Consider the following 16,407-nt stretch of genomic DNA (forward strand, 5'->3'; position numbering starts at 1 on the left):
GAAGTATCATGGCTAGTCAGCAGTTGGAAACAGACTTGGAAGGTTGAATGAACTCCAGGCTTGTTAACAGTTACCTGTGTCATATGGCTGCCAAGAAAGCCACTGCAATCTCAGGTGACATAAGAAAAGCACAATGGCCAGGGATGGGGAGGTGACTATTCTTCATTCATTGAATCCTTTCAGGAATACTTTGTTAGTTTAGGGCACCCCATTTTGCTACTGCTTCTGTTCAATCATATCAGTCGTGTCTGAGTCTTCATGACCCCATTTGGGGTTTTCTTGGTGAAAATATGTGAGCGGTTTGCCATTTCCTTCTCCAGCTCATTTTACAGATGAGGAAACTGAGGCAAAGATGTTTAAGTGACTTGCCCAGGTTCACACAGCTAGTAAGTCAGACCAGATTTGAACTCAGGAAGATGAGTCTTCCTGACTCCAGGCCCAGCACTCTATCCACTGCACAAACTAGATGCCTCTCACTTCTTTTTATAAATGAATTATATCCAAAGGAGTGCAATGTGGATGGTAAAGGATTCACATCATAGGGGATTCAGTTGAAGGCTCTGGAAACATTCAGCCAAGAGAAGCAAAGATTTAAGGACTGATGCGCTAGCTGTCTTCTACTATATGGAGGTCTATGAAGTATATGTTTGGTCCCAGAGGGCCGAACTAAGAATAATGAGTAAAAGATGAAAAGATGTAGATTTTGTTTTTCTACAAAGAAAAACTCCCTAAAAATTAGTACTAGCCAAGAAATGGGATTGGCTACCTTTGGACATAGTATTTTTCCCTTCACTGGAGGTCTTCAAATAAAAGTTTAATGACATTTTGTTGAGTATGAATGAAAAGAACTTTGGGTAATATATATTCCAACTCCTTTCTTCCCACAGAGCAGAATGCAATTCCTTCAAGCCCTCTCATCCTATACGAAGCTAATCTATTCTGTCCATAAATCCACTAAAGTATATTTACATAACACATTAATCATTCATCCAGCTCTTTTAATATTCAAGTATTAATACAGCACTTGAGCTATATACCCATTGCATTTGATTCTTATGACCTGCCTAGCCCACCTCTTCTATTTATAACTCTTCCTGCAGATGTCTTTTGCACTGTCACACATAGGTCTATGTGATACGGTATATGGTATTAAAGTAATATAACAAATATGTAAATGTGATACATAAATTATATTGTGTAAATATATAAATAGTATATATAAATATAATAATTAAAGTACCATTATGTCCTATCTACTATATCTATGTGCCATGGTATAGAGGGCATAATGTCTTACATTACTACCTACTCATACCCACCATTCATTTTTCCATTGCTCTTTGGACCATCTGCAATATTAAGTCTTCTGAGATAGCAGTGTTCCATGATTCCCAACCATATTATAGCACCAGGTGCAGACTCTAGGGTCACTCAACACACTTTGGAATGTCATTATCTGCCCAAAATTGTAAGCTCCTCTAACGAAGGGGACTATTTTAACTTTCTTGAAAACAGTTTCGTGTTCCAATTATTTTTACTAAGGTCAGTGGTGATAACATGACCACCCATTACTGACTACTTTTTGTGAATATATGCCTTGATGTTGGTTAGGTCTGCCTGTCATTGGCTACCCAAAGTCTGTGACCCCATGCCAGATAGTGAAGAAACCTTATGGTCTTTCCACTGATAAGTGATACAATATTAGCATATAGCCATCAAGTGCTTCAATAATAGTATGACAATTTCTAAACTACATTTCTACAATGACATTTCTAAACTACAGATTTCAGGAGCCAAACGATTACATCTGGTGATACACTGTTGTAATCCAAAATTCCACTCCCACACCCAGCAGCAAGTCCGCTATTCTCAGAGAACTGCTTGACTCCTAGAAGAAGCAAAATTGTTATATAACTAAAATAAAATTGCTCACTTTTTCAAATCTCAAACAGAAATTATCATTTGAACTAATAACAATAACTAACTTTTTGTAAAGCATGTTAGGGTTGACATGGCGCTTTATTAAAAATAGCTCTGTTGTCCCCATTTTATGGATAAGGAAATTGAAGTTAAGACAAATAAATTGAGTCACTCAAGAAAACTCAGGAATTGGTGAAACTGGGACTTGAACCTATGTGACCAAGTCCAGTGATGTTTTCAGTACACTGTTCTGCTTCCAGACAGAACTCTGCAAATTTGAAAAAACAAACAGCCCCCAGAATTTTCAAAAGGATTCATTTCAAGTCTATTCAATTCAACAAACTTATTATATGCTATATGCTTTATTAAAGAACTATTCTAGGTGCCAGGGGTGGAAAAATGAAAATTAAATAAACCTTGTCCTCAAAGGACTTGAATTATACTGGAGGAATTTAATATTCTTAGAAGCCATAGTATTATATATTTAGAGCTGCAAGAGACTTTAGGGATCATCTACTGCAACCTCTCCCCCACAAGAATAAATAGAAAGTAATTTTATGGCTGGAAAAAATACTAATAACTGGGAAGACCAGGAAAGCCTCCATGTAGGAGATGGCACATGGGCCTAGTTTTGAAGACAGGGATTTTTTTTTTAAAACTGGATATGAGGAGAGAATATATGCCAGACAAGAGAGACCACTTGTACAAATCTGTATAATTATGATTTAGTTGTGAGAAATTATTGTTTCTCTCTTATATTAGTAATCTATTATTGAATTAGGACCAGGGTTTTTAGAAGCCTATAGGTTGTCCAGTCTCTGAAGGACATTGCTGATAATGAGACTAAATTAACTTTCTCCTTAATCTTGTTCAGATCCTGCCCAGGTGGGGAAGCTCATTGTGCTTTACCCAGGTTTGGGTAGATGTAAATTCTTTGCTTAGATTGCCCAAGGCTGTGCCAATTTAGAAGCAAATGACATAATCAAAGTCACATCTCCCCAGCTGCTCATTAGAATAGGCCCACCTCTCACTGTAATATTCATATTTCTCATTAACTGTTAACCAATCAGAGTTTACCACCCTCAGAAATACCCACTCTTCCAAGGGCATATAAACTGTGAGCCCACCACCATGATTCATCTTTGGCATTCAAGAGTAACACTGACCCATTTTACTAGTAATGTGCTAGAATTATTAATAAAATTATTAGCTCACAGTTATCCTTACTGCTCCTTTATTATCTAGACATTTTCTTACTGAAGGGGTACATTTGTACAGTACGCACAGAGAAAAACAGCAGGAGGTGGAAAGACAGATAGTTCTGAGAGGACCTGCCTGAATGAAAACAACCTCATTCAGAGGCAAAAGTACTGAGTGACGATAAAGATGGCTACAGTATCTTGCTTCTGTACAACCAATTGTCAGCTATTTTAGAACTATTGTAATAGGAATACGAATCAATTGCATATTGACTATTTATTGCACAGCTGACAGAAATGTCGATTTTGTTTCTCAGCCAAAGTTAGAGGTGGATCACTAAACCCTGATTTGAAGCAAGAGCGACTTCAGAATCCAAAGGAAAAAGTAGAAACTGCATACAAGAACCAAAAGATGAAAGCCAACACAACTGAGAAGGTGACAGATGCAGAGAAATGGAGCCAAAATAGAAAACAATGGTAGCTGCTTTGAGTTGAAGCCACTTGACTAAAGTCACACAGACTCTGCAGTTGATGCAGGGAACTGATCTGTTTGGAGAACAGCTCTGATGCTAATTGCTGATTAAAGAAAGTATAATCCTCCACTGTTTGAAGACCTGACTGGGAAAAGGCTGCTTTGTTCTCTAGCACCATCTATAGCTTCAGAAAGGGGAAAATCTCTTGGACAACTGTCTACAACTTCTCTTTTCTTTCCTTGAGAGAGGAGATGTAGGCAGCTTTGTTCTTAACTATTTGAAAGCGTATCAACACCTAGCCAAGGGAGCAGAGTCAGGGAGTTCTGGAAATCCACATCCAAAAACTGCTGAAAGAGATGACAATTGTTCCACTGGTCTGAGAGGAACAAGAAAAACTGAATTCACCCAGCAGAACAGTGAAGAGGCCCAGAAGGGGCAAAGCCCCACCCAGCAGTTAACACATGGCACAGATTATTTCTTAAGAGCCTACGAAGAGTAAGGCTTTCAAGTGTCTGCAGGTATGTTGTTTTCCTTATTCATCTGCTTCATTTACAAGCATTTCTAACTTTGTGTCTACTCTACTCCAAGGAGCCTGTGGTATTAATGGAAAAAGGGGACCTAGATGGTTATCTTTTGGGCCAGACTGTTAAAATTATTATCCCTTCACCTTCTGTTATTAAATGTTTTGTGTTTTAAGAGTCGATGGTGTCTTCCTGGCTGATTTGTCTGAATGGGAAACACACTGCTGGAAGTCTCAAGAGCTATAGTTTTAAGTAGAAGAAATGTCTCTCCATGTACTCCTACCATTACCCCGAAGACTGAAAGTGAGCTAGAACAGCATGATCACTCTTCTGGAAATCCACCACCACCTGCCAGTGTGGGTGTAGGTGAAGTGAATAAGCCATTCTCCAATCCCAGAAGAGGTGGATTTGGAGGTCAGTGTCACACCCCTATATGCCATGCATGTATTCTTTGGGATATATCATTTCATTTCTATGAAATTTATTAATTTCATGAATAAATGGAAAAATGTCCACTAGCCCAGGTACCTAATAAGAAGGGATTAATTCTATTCATTTTACTACCTCCAGGATAGCTTTTAAAAAGAAGCATAATTCTTGAAAGTTGGTGCTGCATAAAACTCCTTTCGAGTTTGTAAACACAGACTAGTATAGAAGAAACTTAAAAGAACCTAACCTAAGCTCACTGTAAATCCTAAACAGAAGAGCACCATGATATGTCATGTTTAAGGAAGTTTAGTCAGGATGCAGTATAAAACAGAGCAAACTAACAATTTTAAATCCTTTTTGGACAGCAACAAATGACCTCATTTCCATTGTGATACTGGATCCACATGGCTGCTTCAGAGCTCCTGGTCTGCAGATTGTAGGGGGACCAAGCAACCATTCTGAGGGGTAATTGTTCTTGCTTTAACCTGTTTGGATCTGGATTACTGTCTTGGGTGGAGGTACTGGGGTGTGTGACCAGGTGCCAGAGCTTGTGGGGGCTTCAAAGAGGGTACCCAACTAATAGCTCCAGCAGCTGAGAAAACCCCAGATATTTGGGACAAAGCTCTCCTCTCTGGAAGCAGAGTTCTACTCTGGCAAAAAGCACAAAAGTCAAGTAATTGAGTGGCAACATGAGCAAGCAAAGAACCAAAGCAAGCACAGCAGTCAAACCTTACACTGCTTTTTGGGGGACAAAAAGGATCAAAGCATAGAATAGGAGGAAGACAATGAAGTCAGAATTCCTATACCAAAAGCTTCCCAGAAAAATATGAACTGTTTGCAGGCCACAAAGAAGCTCAAGAAGGATTTTGAAAATCAAGAGAAGTAGAGGAAAAATTGGGAAGAGAAATGAGAATGATGCAAGACAATCATGAAAAGAGAGTCAACAACCTGACTGAAGAAAATAACACCTTAAAAAATAGACTAACTCAAATGGCAAAAGAGGCTCAAAAAGCCAATGAGAAGAATGCCTTAAAAAGCTGAATTTGCCAGATGGAAAAAGAATCTCAAGAGTTCACTGTAGAGAATCATTCCTTCAGAATTAGATAGGAGCAAATGGAAGCTAGGAATATATGAGAAATCAAGATACTATTAAACAGATCCAAACAAATGAAAAAATAGAAGGCAATGTGAAATATCTCATTGGGAAAAACCACTGACCTGGAAAATAGATCCAGGAGAGATAATTTAAAAATTATTGGACTACCTGAAGGCCATGATCAAAAAAATAACCTAGAAATCATACTTCAAGAAATTCTCCAGGAAAACTTCCCTGATGTTTTAGAACCAGAGGGCAAAATAGAAATTGAAAAAATTCACCAATCTCCTCTTGAAAAAGATACCAAAAAGAAAACTCCTAGGAATATTATAGTCAGGTTCCAGAGTTCCCAGATCAGGGAAAAATATTACAAGCAGCCAAGAAGAAACAATTTGAATATTGTGGAGCCACAATCAGAATAACACAAGATCTAGCAGCTTCTACATTAAGGAATCGAAGGGCTTGGAATATGATATTTTGGAGATCAAAGGAGCTGGGATTAAAACCAAGAATCACCTACCAATGAAACTGAGTATAATGTTTCAGGGGAAAATATGGTCATTCAATGAAATAGTGAACTTTCAAGCATTCTTGATGATAAAACAAGAGTTGAATAGAAAATTTGACATTCAAATACAAGAAGCAAGAGAAGCATGAGAAGGTAAACAGGGAAAAGAAATCATAAGGAACTGATCAGAGTTGAATTATTTACATGCCTACATGGAAAAATAATAATTGTAATTTATGAAACTTTTCTCAGTATGAGGATAGTTGAAGGGAATAGAAATGTGTGTGTGTGTGTGTGTGTGTATATATATGTGTGTGTGTGTGTGTATACATACATATATATGTCTATTTAGGAGGTATATGTGTGTATGAATACATATGTGTGTATATATGTGCACAGGTATACATAGACAGAGGGCACAGGATCAATTGAATAGGAAGTGATGATATTTTAAAAATTAAATTAAATTAAGAGGTGAGAGAGAGGAATATAATGAAAGGAGATGGGGAGAGACAGAATAGGGTAAATTATCTCATATAAAAGAAGCAAGGGAAAACTGTTACAACGGAGGGGAAGAAGAGGAAGGCAAAAGGGAATGGGTCAACCTTACTCTCATTGAATTTGGCTTAAGGAGGGAATAACATACACAATAAATTGGGTATCTTATCCTACAGGAAAGTAGAGGGGAAGGGGATAAGAAGAAGGGGGATGACAGAAGGGAAGGCAGATTGGAGGGGAGGGTAGTTAGAAGCACACACTTTTGAAAAGGGACAGGGTCAAAGTAGAAAATAGAACAAGTGGGAGGCAGGATAGGATGGAGGGAAATATAGTGAGTCTTTCACAATATATCCACTATGGAAATGTTTTACATAACTACACATGTACAACCTATATTGAATTGCATATCTTCCCAGTAAGTGTGAATGATGAGGGAAGAAGGGAAAGAATCTGGAATTCAAAGTTTTAAAATCAAATGTTTAAATATATTATTATTATTATTACATGCACTGGGAAATAAGATATACAGGCACTGGGACATGGAGATCCATCTTGCCCTACTGGAAAGTTGTAGGGAGAATGGGGGAGGATATGGGAGAGATCAGATTGGTGGAGGGGTTATTCAGTGGGGTCACTGTTTTGGGATGGTGGGTAGGGGAAAGATGGGGAGAAAATTTGTAACTCAAAATCTTGTGGAAATGGATGTTATAAACTAAAATTAAACATAAAATTAAAAAAAGGAAATAGCCATTACCTTCAAGGATCTTATATTCTAATGGTAGAAGACACATAAATGGAAGCTATACATGGGGGCATGGCAGAGAAGTCCAGATTACAACCTGGTGACAAATGAAAAAATGGGTGGCCTAGTCACCCTCCTTAAAGAGAGATTCTGAGAGGAACTATCCATTGAGAGGGAGGGGTGGCAGGATACCTTCAAGACTGAAAAGATCTTCCAGGATAAAAAGTTGTAGATTATTGCTTGAAAGGACACAGAAGCCTCCATCTCTTAGTACAGCAAATCATGAGGAGCTACGTATGATTTAATTCTCTGGTAACCTTCTCACCCTGATAGATTAGATATCTTTGCCTCTGCGGTCTTCTCAACATGGAAGATTCCTACACCCCTGAGGCCTTATCCTCTGATTGTTAAGTTCCTCTGAGAACCTCCATTTTGAGGAAATTCTCAGGCCAAATCCATGCTTACTCCTTCCCTTCTTTCCTGACTCCAGTCCTGACTCTCCAGGTTTCTCCATACTCCCACATTGATACCTTTTCTCTCTCTCCCCACCCTGATATTCAGTGACTTTCTTTTTATATATCATCTTCCTTGATTAGAATAAAAACTCCTTGAGATCAGGAATTTTCTTTTGCTTGTATCAGTAGCTGGCATATAGCAAGTGCATAATAAATGCTTAATATTTACTTGACTAAGACTACCCACTCCTCCAGGTTTTACAAATCCCCATCAGTCATAATGAGCATGTCCCCTGCCTCAACTCATCATGGAGTCTGAGACTGCAAATGGGGATTACTGAGACCCAGCCCCCCCCCCAATATCTTGCCTCTTCCTTTCTCTAGAATTCTCATTTTCATCTTGAACAGTGGTGTGATTAAGTGGGATAGGATGATTCACTGTAATTCAGCCTAGTGACTAGATGCATTTTATCTTGGGATTTCTAATTCTCATTCATTTTCTTGAATGCTCAAGACCTGAAGCACTTAGCAATGGCCTGACCCAGAAAATCTGTCAACTAGAACAGAGTGATCTTCCTCCAGGATAGCACCCTGCCTGATGAACTAGCTAGTGGTTTGAGGTTCTGAGTTCATAAGGCATTAAATGTTAGTTCCTTTTCCAAAATATTACTGGGAACAATGAGCCATTCCTTGGAATAGTGACTTTTTTATTTTATTAGGTTGATTGCTCTGGTAGAGAAAAAAATCCTTCACTTTCTCAATCTATGTCATTCAGACCCATATCTTTTCATAAAGTCTCCATTAAATATATTCTTTTTCCCATAGAGAAAGGTTTCTTAACCTTTCTTAACCTTCTGAGGTCTAGGCATATGTGAATGGGGAAAATTACACCTTTATTTTCACTAATATCTAACTGAAATTTAGTTTTTGAAAAAAAAAAACTAACATAATTCTGAGTAGGGGTTATAGGCTTCACCAGGCTGCCAAAGGGATCTGTGACACATAAAAAGGGTTAATAATTCCTGCTCTAAGGCCTCTCGTTCTTTTATTATTTCAAGAATACCAGTATCAAGAATACCAATAATACCAGTATCAAGAATACCAGCCATACTTTGGCTGCCTTTTCTCAAGAGGTCATCAGCTCATACCCTTTTCTAGTCATACATGTCCTTGTGATGTCTTTTGTGCTCCACTGGCATGAGTCAGCATGGATGACTTATCATAGCCTAATTATACCCACCATGAACATTTCATGTAAGTCATGGGTGCTTATAATTTTTTCCATCATCTGTAGCCACATAGCATCACATTTAAATAAATGTTACAGTCCTAAATCTTAAGCTAGAGTCTAAGTTCTAATTCAATTCCTTAAGCATTTATGAAGTGTCCTCTGTGTGCAGCACCTTGTGTTAGCAGTGCCAGGATCTCTAATCTCCAAAAGCTTATTCAGGTATTCAGGAGAAACAATGTACAGGCAGCTAAAGAGATGGGATGAATTTAGAAGCAAGGAGGGAGCATTAGAACTTACATCAGGTTTGTATTTTGTGATTGTAAAGCCAAACAAAGGAAAATTGCCAATATGTTCACTGAAACCATAAGAATGACTTAACAAAATGAACTGGACAGAAAATAGAGATGAACTGAGGCAGCACGAAAGGGCCTAAAGGGAGTCAATCATTTACTTCTGTACCTTAAAAATCTATAAGAGAATTGTTATAAGGATAAGGTTTAGGCTCCATATCCAATTTCACTACCCCAAAAACACAAAGGATGCATAAAAAGGGTTCTATGATGAGAGTCCTACCACACCAAAAGCTAGGACCACTGTCTTATCAAACCAAAGGTAGGCAACCTTGTCTGAAGGAAAAATGTTCTTAAAGAAAGAATCCTAGGCTTTTCTCCCAAGTTTGGTGCCAGGTTGCTTAAGTCGCATCCCTGAAACAAGATGGTGAAGGTCAGAGTCAAAAAATTTGGCCGTATTGGGCACCTGGTGCCCAGGGCTGCGTTCACCTCTGGTGGAGTAGACATTGTGGCCATCAATGACTCCTTCATCGACCTCAACTACATGTTTTATATGTTTTGATATGATTCCACTCATGGAAAATTCAAGGACACTCTCAAGGCTGAGAATGGGAAGCTGGTGATCAATGGAAAAGCCATTACCATCTTCCAGGAACGAGATCCCACCAATATTAAATGGGGAGATGCTGGAGTCAAGTATGTTGTAGAGTCCACTGGAGTCTTTACCATAATGGAAAAGGCTGGGGTTCACTTGAAGGGTGGAGCCAAGTGGTTCCTCATCTCTGCCCCTTCTGCTGATGCCCCAATGTTCGTGATAGGAGTGAACCACAAGAAATATGATGATTTCCTTAAGATTGTCAGTAATGCTTCCTGCGCTACCAACTGCTTGGCCCCCTTGGCCAAGGTCATTCATGACAACTTTGGCATTGTGGAAGGATTCATGACTACAGTCCATGCCATTACTGCTCCCCAGAAGACAGTAGATGGCCCCTCTGGTAAGCTATGGCATGATGGGCGTGGTGCTGCCCAAAACATCATCCCTGCTTCCACTGGTGCTGCTAAGGCTGTAGGCAAGGTTATACCTGAGCTGAATGAGAAGCTCACAGGCATGGCCTTTTGTGTTCCTACTCCTAATGTATCTGTTGTGGATCTGACCTGCCTCCTGGAGAAACCTGCCAAATATGATGATATCAAGAAAGCGGTGAAGCAAGCAGCAGAGGGACCGTTGAAGGGCATCTTGGGCTACACAGAGGACCAGGTTGTATCCTGTGACTTCAACAGTAACACTCACTCTTTTACCTTGATGCTGGTGCTGGTATTGCCCTCAATGACCATTTTGTCAAGCTCATTTCCTGGTATGACAATGAGTATGGTTATAGCAACTGTGTAGTAGACGTCATGGTCTACATGGACTCTAAGGAGTAAAGTGGAAAGCCATGGATCTTCATCCCTAGCCAAAAAGAGGAAATCCATCACTGGGGAGCCTACATTCCTAACCTGTGTTCCTATACTAGGGATCCCATATCCCATTCACATCATTGTTCCAAAGCACCCCTGTAGTAGGGGGAAGAAGCCTAGAGTCCTGTATTGGGTACCATCAATAAAGTCACCATATTCAATGCAAAAAAAAAAAAAGAGAATCCCAGATGACTGTGGATGTCTTCAGTATTAAGTACTTTCCATTGGCATGTATTTTATGTTCACACTTGTTTATCATTACATAAAAGAAAGAACAAAAAGCAGTTATATAACAAAAAGGAAAAATACTTCAACATTACCTTGATCTTTATGTAATGTCATTACTTTGTTAAAACCTGAAAGAATTTGATTATTTGTGTGGCATGTTTCTAAGAAGTCAGGATGTCAATAGCTAAAGGCCTAACACTGCTTTGATCCAGTGTGAAGTCTGGCTGAGACTAAATGTGGAGGCCCCAGTATTCTGATGTGAACATTAGCTCTGCTCCTAGACTGGGGGAGATCTCATTTCCAATACTGTCAAATACCAAATAGAATCAGAAGCCTGTTGACCTACCAGGTATACCATTCACCAGAAATAAGATACTTAAAGTCTTGTAAATCTAGAAAACTTTTAGAGGAATTAAGATTCCAATCAGACTTGCCACATGTTTAAAGCCTTCCTGGCCTCAGTATGTCTGCTATGTCCAGTCTTCAGTAGCTCAATTAATATTGAACAGAAACCCAGAAGTATTCAATAGTAACTCCACCTAAAATTCATGTTGTGTGTGTGCGTGTGTGTGTGTTTAACACTACTCAATTTGAAACTATTTTGTCATCAATCAAAATAGCCTGAAGCAAGGAAACTGGTAGGATGTAGATGTGTGGTAGCAGATTCAAACATTACCAACAAATTAAAACAATAACAGCCAAATATAAGCACTTCCAAGTAGTTGATCAATCACAACTGTGAAATGACATGGTTTTAGCAGCAGCATCATGAGCTTCAGTAATCCTAATTTGAAGCTTTCACTCTAGCAGCATGGAGACACAGGGGCTGGATTGGGATTACAGGATGCAAGACAGCTGCATTCATCTTACTTGCCTGCTTGGGAAGCTAACAAAGTTTAATAAAATGTAATTTACCCCACTCTAAATTAAAAACAAATAAGGCTAATAATGAACATGTTTATCTTCTAGACAGCCTATGAGTCAATGTCTTACCAAAAATAAAGGAAAATAATAATGCAAATACACTTATCCAAGGCATTCATTTCCTGACATTGCTTCAGGGGTTGTGTTTGGATAGAAGAGAGTTGAGCACAACTGGATACCCTAAGGCCATTTTTTAACTGAGAAGCTAGCAGTGGCTAGACACAGGGAAATGGTGAAAAAAATGATAAACATTCTGACTGTTGCATAAATCATCAGCAAGAAATTTAATAATTTATTGACCCCAAAATTTTGGAGAAAGAAAATGGGTTCATTATGTACTTGGCCTCATGCTTCCTAATGTTAACATTTAGTTCACTAATTCATAGTGTCATAAGCTGTAGGGATATTGTCATCAATTTCTTGTAACTAAAGAAGAAATGCATAGGTTGAATTTTCATTACCAGAAAACATTCAGGGCCTGAAGAATGGATTTGCTTTGTCACCACATCTTTGAAAGTTGAGGATATAATGATGTGAGGATGTCAGTAGTTGTGCTTCCCACACAGCACACTTTCTACGACCCTGCTGCTTGTGTCTGTTAGTACCAACCTTCTATTTGTATTTTTCTTGTATCAAGTGTCTCATGCTTTATATTAACTTCATGTTGCTGAGACCCCCAGTCTCAGCAGAAACAAGCAATAGACTTGCTGAGCACCAAGGCTCTGTTCTCTGGGAAAGATACAAATATGAATTACACCAAACAAAAGAGCCACCAAAAGGAAATGTGACAGTCTGCATCAAAGCTCACTGGCTTATCTCACATGTGCTTCTTTTCACTAACTTAAACTAGTGACACTGACCTGTCCACCCCCACCCCTACCATATATTCAGATATACAGCCATACATACAACCACTGATTATACTTACATCAAGACTCAACGTCAATAGAATTCTCTCAAGGACAGTGGAGTTATCCCTTCCACATGGAGATTTTCCCCATTGCAGTTTTGATATATCAGAGATTGAGATAAGAAATTAAATGGGAGTTTGGGGGGATTTTTGTTGAAGCCCCAGACAACATGTGAAGGGCAGTAGATGATACAGAGCCTATGACCAAACACTTAATACAAATTTTACAACAAGGTACTACAAACATAAAAGAAAAAGAAATAGCCTTCTTTACTCAGATTTTCCAGATCACAGCGGCACTGCACCTCTGACCCCCCGATGTGGAATGGATAACTGTATTCCCTTTTCCTGTGAAGAGACATCTAGGGGCTCAGTATTATGCAAATCATATATCTATCTACATTTGGTCAGAGGTTGGTCACTGCAACTTCCAAAATACTGATATTATTGCATAAAAGCAACGTGGGATTCAGGGTCAACCTCTCTAGTCAGCTCCAGACAGAAAGAGATCAGTTGTCTGTCTTTTCCTTGAGCCCATTCCTTCCAAACCCAACAAGGTATCAACCTCACAGAGCCTCACTTGAATGTCCTCATTCTCATTCACTCTGATTCCAAATTCAGTTCTGAGAGTCTTGCTGCCTCAGCATTCACTCCTCAGAATCCTGCTCCCATTCTAGTTGGCTCGAAAGTGCTCCACGCTCTGTTCTTTTTTGTGTACACCTATCCTACTGCACTGTGTTAACATCTCCATGCTGCATCTCAAACACTCCATCAGGGGCCAAATCCCACCAAACCCTACTGTGTCACACCTGCCTCTGCAGAAGCAGCTGGACAGCACAGTGGATAGAGGGCTGGGCCTACATTCAGGAACGTTCAAATCTGACCTCAGGCACTTACTAGCAGTGTGATCCTGAGTAAGTCACTTTAACTCTGTCTCAGTTCCTGTAACTATAAGTTTTATAGATAATAATGATAGCACCTGCCTTGCAGGGCTGTTATGAGAATCAAATGAGATAATATTTGTTAAGCATTTAGCAAAGTACCTGGCATTTAATAAAAGCTTGTTTCCTTCATTGCTTCCTATCAACCTCAGTAAAGGAATCTATTGGCATTCTTTAAGCAGTCCTAGAAGATATTCCTTCACATTTACCTGCCTTCCCCAGGATTTTCAAACATACAAATTGAGTACCAGGTGTATACAATAGACTATGTTCCTCTCAAGGCAAATTTTAGCCAAAGTTGTGCTGCAGAATTGTGCTGCTGAGAACCTGGGTTCAAATCCCAAAGTTGCCCTTCACTATCTGTATAGTGTTAAGCAAACCATTTAGTCAACCTGGGTTTTATCTAATTTCCTTTTATATAAAATTAAGAAATTCAATTAGAAGGTCTATAAGGTCCCTTCCAGTTCTAGAGCTATAATTTTGTGAACATCTACAGGGTTTTAAGGGCATATGTCAGATTTTAGTTACTTCTAGGGATCTTTCAAATATCAATGAATTCTAGCATCAGCCAACAAAGAGCAGACAAACTACTGAAAGTTGAGCTTAAGAAGAGATTGTTGGGACTGAGGTACCCAGCCCACACTACTACTCCTTGTAATAGTAATAGAATTTAAAGATCTCCCTGTATTGGCTTGGTTTTGGTTTGATTGTGTTAAAACCCAGAGCTTGTGAATCCCACTTGTGGGATGGACTTGTTGACGTGAAAAGAGAGGGCTGAACTGGGAGGAGCTGGTGACATAAATTTAGAGAGACACAAGAAAAGAGAGAGGCAGAAGAACTTTTTGGAAGCAGCACCTTGGAGGTAGAGAGAGACTGAGAGGATTGCTGAGGGCCACTTTGAATTGCCCAGGACTTTTGACAGCTGCCACCCAGAGCTGCCAAGGACTGAGGAGACATGGCTGTTATGCTGGTACTTTGTCTATCTGTTTTGATGTTGTTTTGCCAGATCTGTCCACTGGTGAAGGACAGTGCTGTTGTTGCAGAGTTCTTGGAACCTTGCTGTTGGTTCAGAGCTCCAGAGACTGTCCAGAGGGTTTTGCTAATGTTTTCAGGGGTCCTGGGACTGTTCTGCATACAGAGAATGAATTAATGAAGACACTGGCAATGAATCTTGTGGCCTCGCTAAGCTTTGTCTCCCCAGGAACAAAGATTGCTGAGAACTTGCCTTGTATCAAAATGAAAAAGAGACCTCCATTTGGGTATTAAATGCTGTGCTTAAGCTTGTTGTAACTCTGGAGTAGATTCAATTGTGATCCAAGGGTGGGGAACTTTTGACCTTTTTGTGCTCTGTGATTGAACAAATGAATGTACTTTACTTATGTTTGGAAACTAATCTCAATTTGAGAAGAAGGGCTTTGTGATGGATTAAATGAATGTACAGCCTAGGGGTGGAGTAGTATTTAGAAGAGGGACTTTGTGACTGATTAAATCGATGTAATGTACAGGGGTGGGGTAGTACTTGGAGATTATTGAATCACACTTAGTAAGTGCTATATTTTGAATTATGCTATATGTTGATTTTCTCTGTTCTTAATTTGTCACTGAATAAAATGGAGAGCACCTATGCTGGTATTCTGAACCTTGGGAAGTTGCCTTTCCTTGTCATTATACTCCTAAGCACAGACTTTTTAATAACCAATCTTCTTCATTACAATGGAGTACTAGATTTGGAGTCAGGAATACCTTCCAATCTCACCTGTAAAACTTAATAGTTGTGTGGCATTGGGCAAATCGCTTCACCTGTGCCTGGATTTCTTCATCTTCAAAAAGAACAGGATGGGTTCAATATCTTCTAAGGCCCCTTTCAGTTTTAAAGCTATTATTCTATGATCTATAGCAAGAGAGAAACCTTAGCATGCCTGTATACTAAGAAGGCTGACCAGCCTTCTCACTCACATTAGTAACACTTCTCTGGCTTCCAAAATCTGAAGCATTGAGAGATCCTTGACTTTCTTTCATTCCTACAGCATGTGTTTGGAAGTGGTAAAAACTAAAGCTAGGAAGGTTTGAATTTCCAAACTTGAATTTTAAGAAAAAGGTCAAATCACATGAATTATATATTATAAGATTTGGACATTGAATGGCATGAGGCTTTTTATGAGGAAAAGAAAAACATTTATCTGAGTATGTAATTATCTGGAGTTTTACCTGCTCTCTTTATATCAGGCCTCTACTCTTTTCTCTATAATATAATAATAGCTAACAGTTATATAACACTTTAAGATTTTCAAAAGCATTTTACATATATTATCTCATTTGATTCTCACAATAACCATGTGAGGTAGGTACTAAAGGTATTGTTTTACCCATTTAATAGATAAAGAAATTGTTGTTCAGCAGCACTGAATGACTTACCCATGCCTATAGTATTTAAATAGGGGTATTCTGAAACCACATCACACTCTGGGAATGAACTACTAAAACCTAAATTTTTTTTTAAATTATACTGGGTTTGGAAATTACTTTATCCTTAAATTGACTTGATAAGGTCTGACCTAAATGAAAGTGGTTTTCAGTAAATAGC

At 38.9% G+C, this 16,407-nt stretch overlaps 1 protein-coding gene and 1 pseudogene across 1 annotated transcript in view; one reads left to right on the forward strand and one right to left on the reverse strand.

Moving 5' to 3' along the window:
* The window catches only part of GABRA4 (gamma-aminobutyric acid type A receptor subunit alpha4), a 105,845-nt gene that overhangs the window by 7,165 nt on the left and 82,273 nt on the right, over positions 1–16,407 (reverse strand). The gene's annotated exons all lie outside the window — the stretch shown is intronic.
* Positions 9,767–10,991, forward strand: LOC138174976 (glyceraldehyde-3-phosphate dehydrogenase-like; annotated as a pseudogene).

Source organism: Petaurus breviceps, unplaced genomic scaffold, assembly GCF_028583685.1.
Source record: "Petaurus breviceps papuanus isolate PSGF00001 unplaced genomic scaffold, PetGlider_PUasm1.0 76, whole genome shotgun sequence".
Classification (NCBI taxonomy): domain Eukaryota; kingdom Metazoa; phylum Chordata; class Mammalia; order Diprotodontia; family Petauridae; genus Petaurus; species Petaurus breviceps.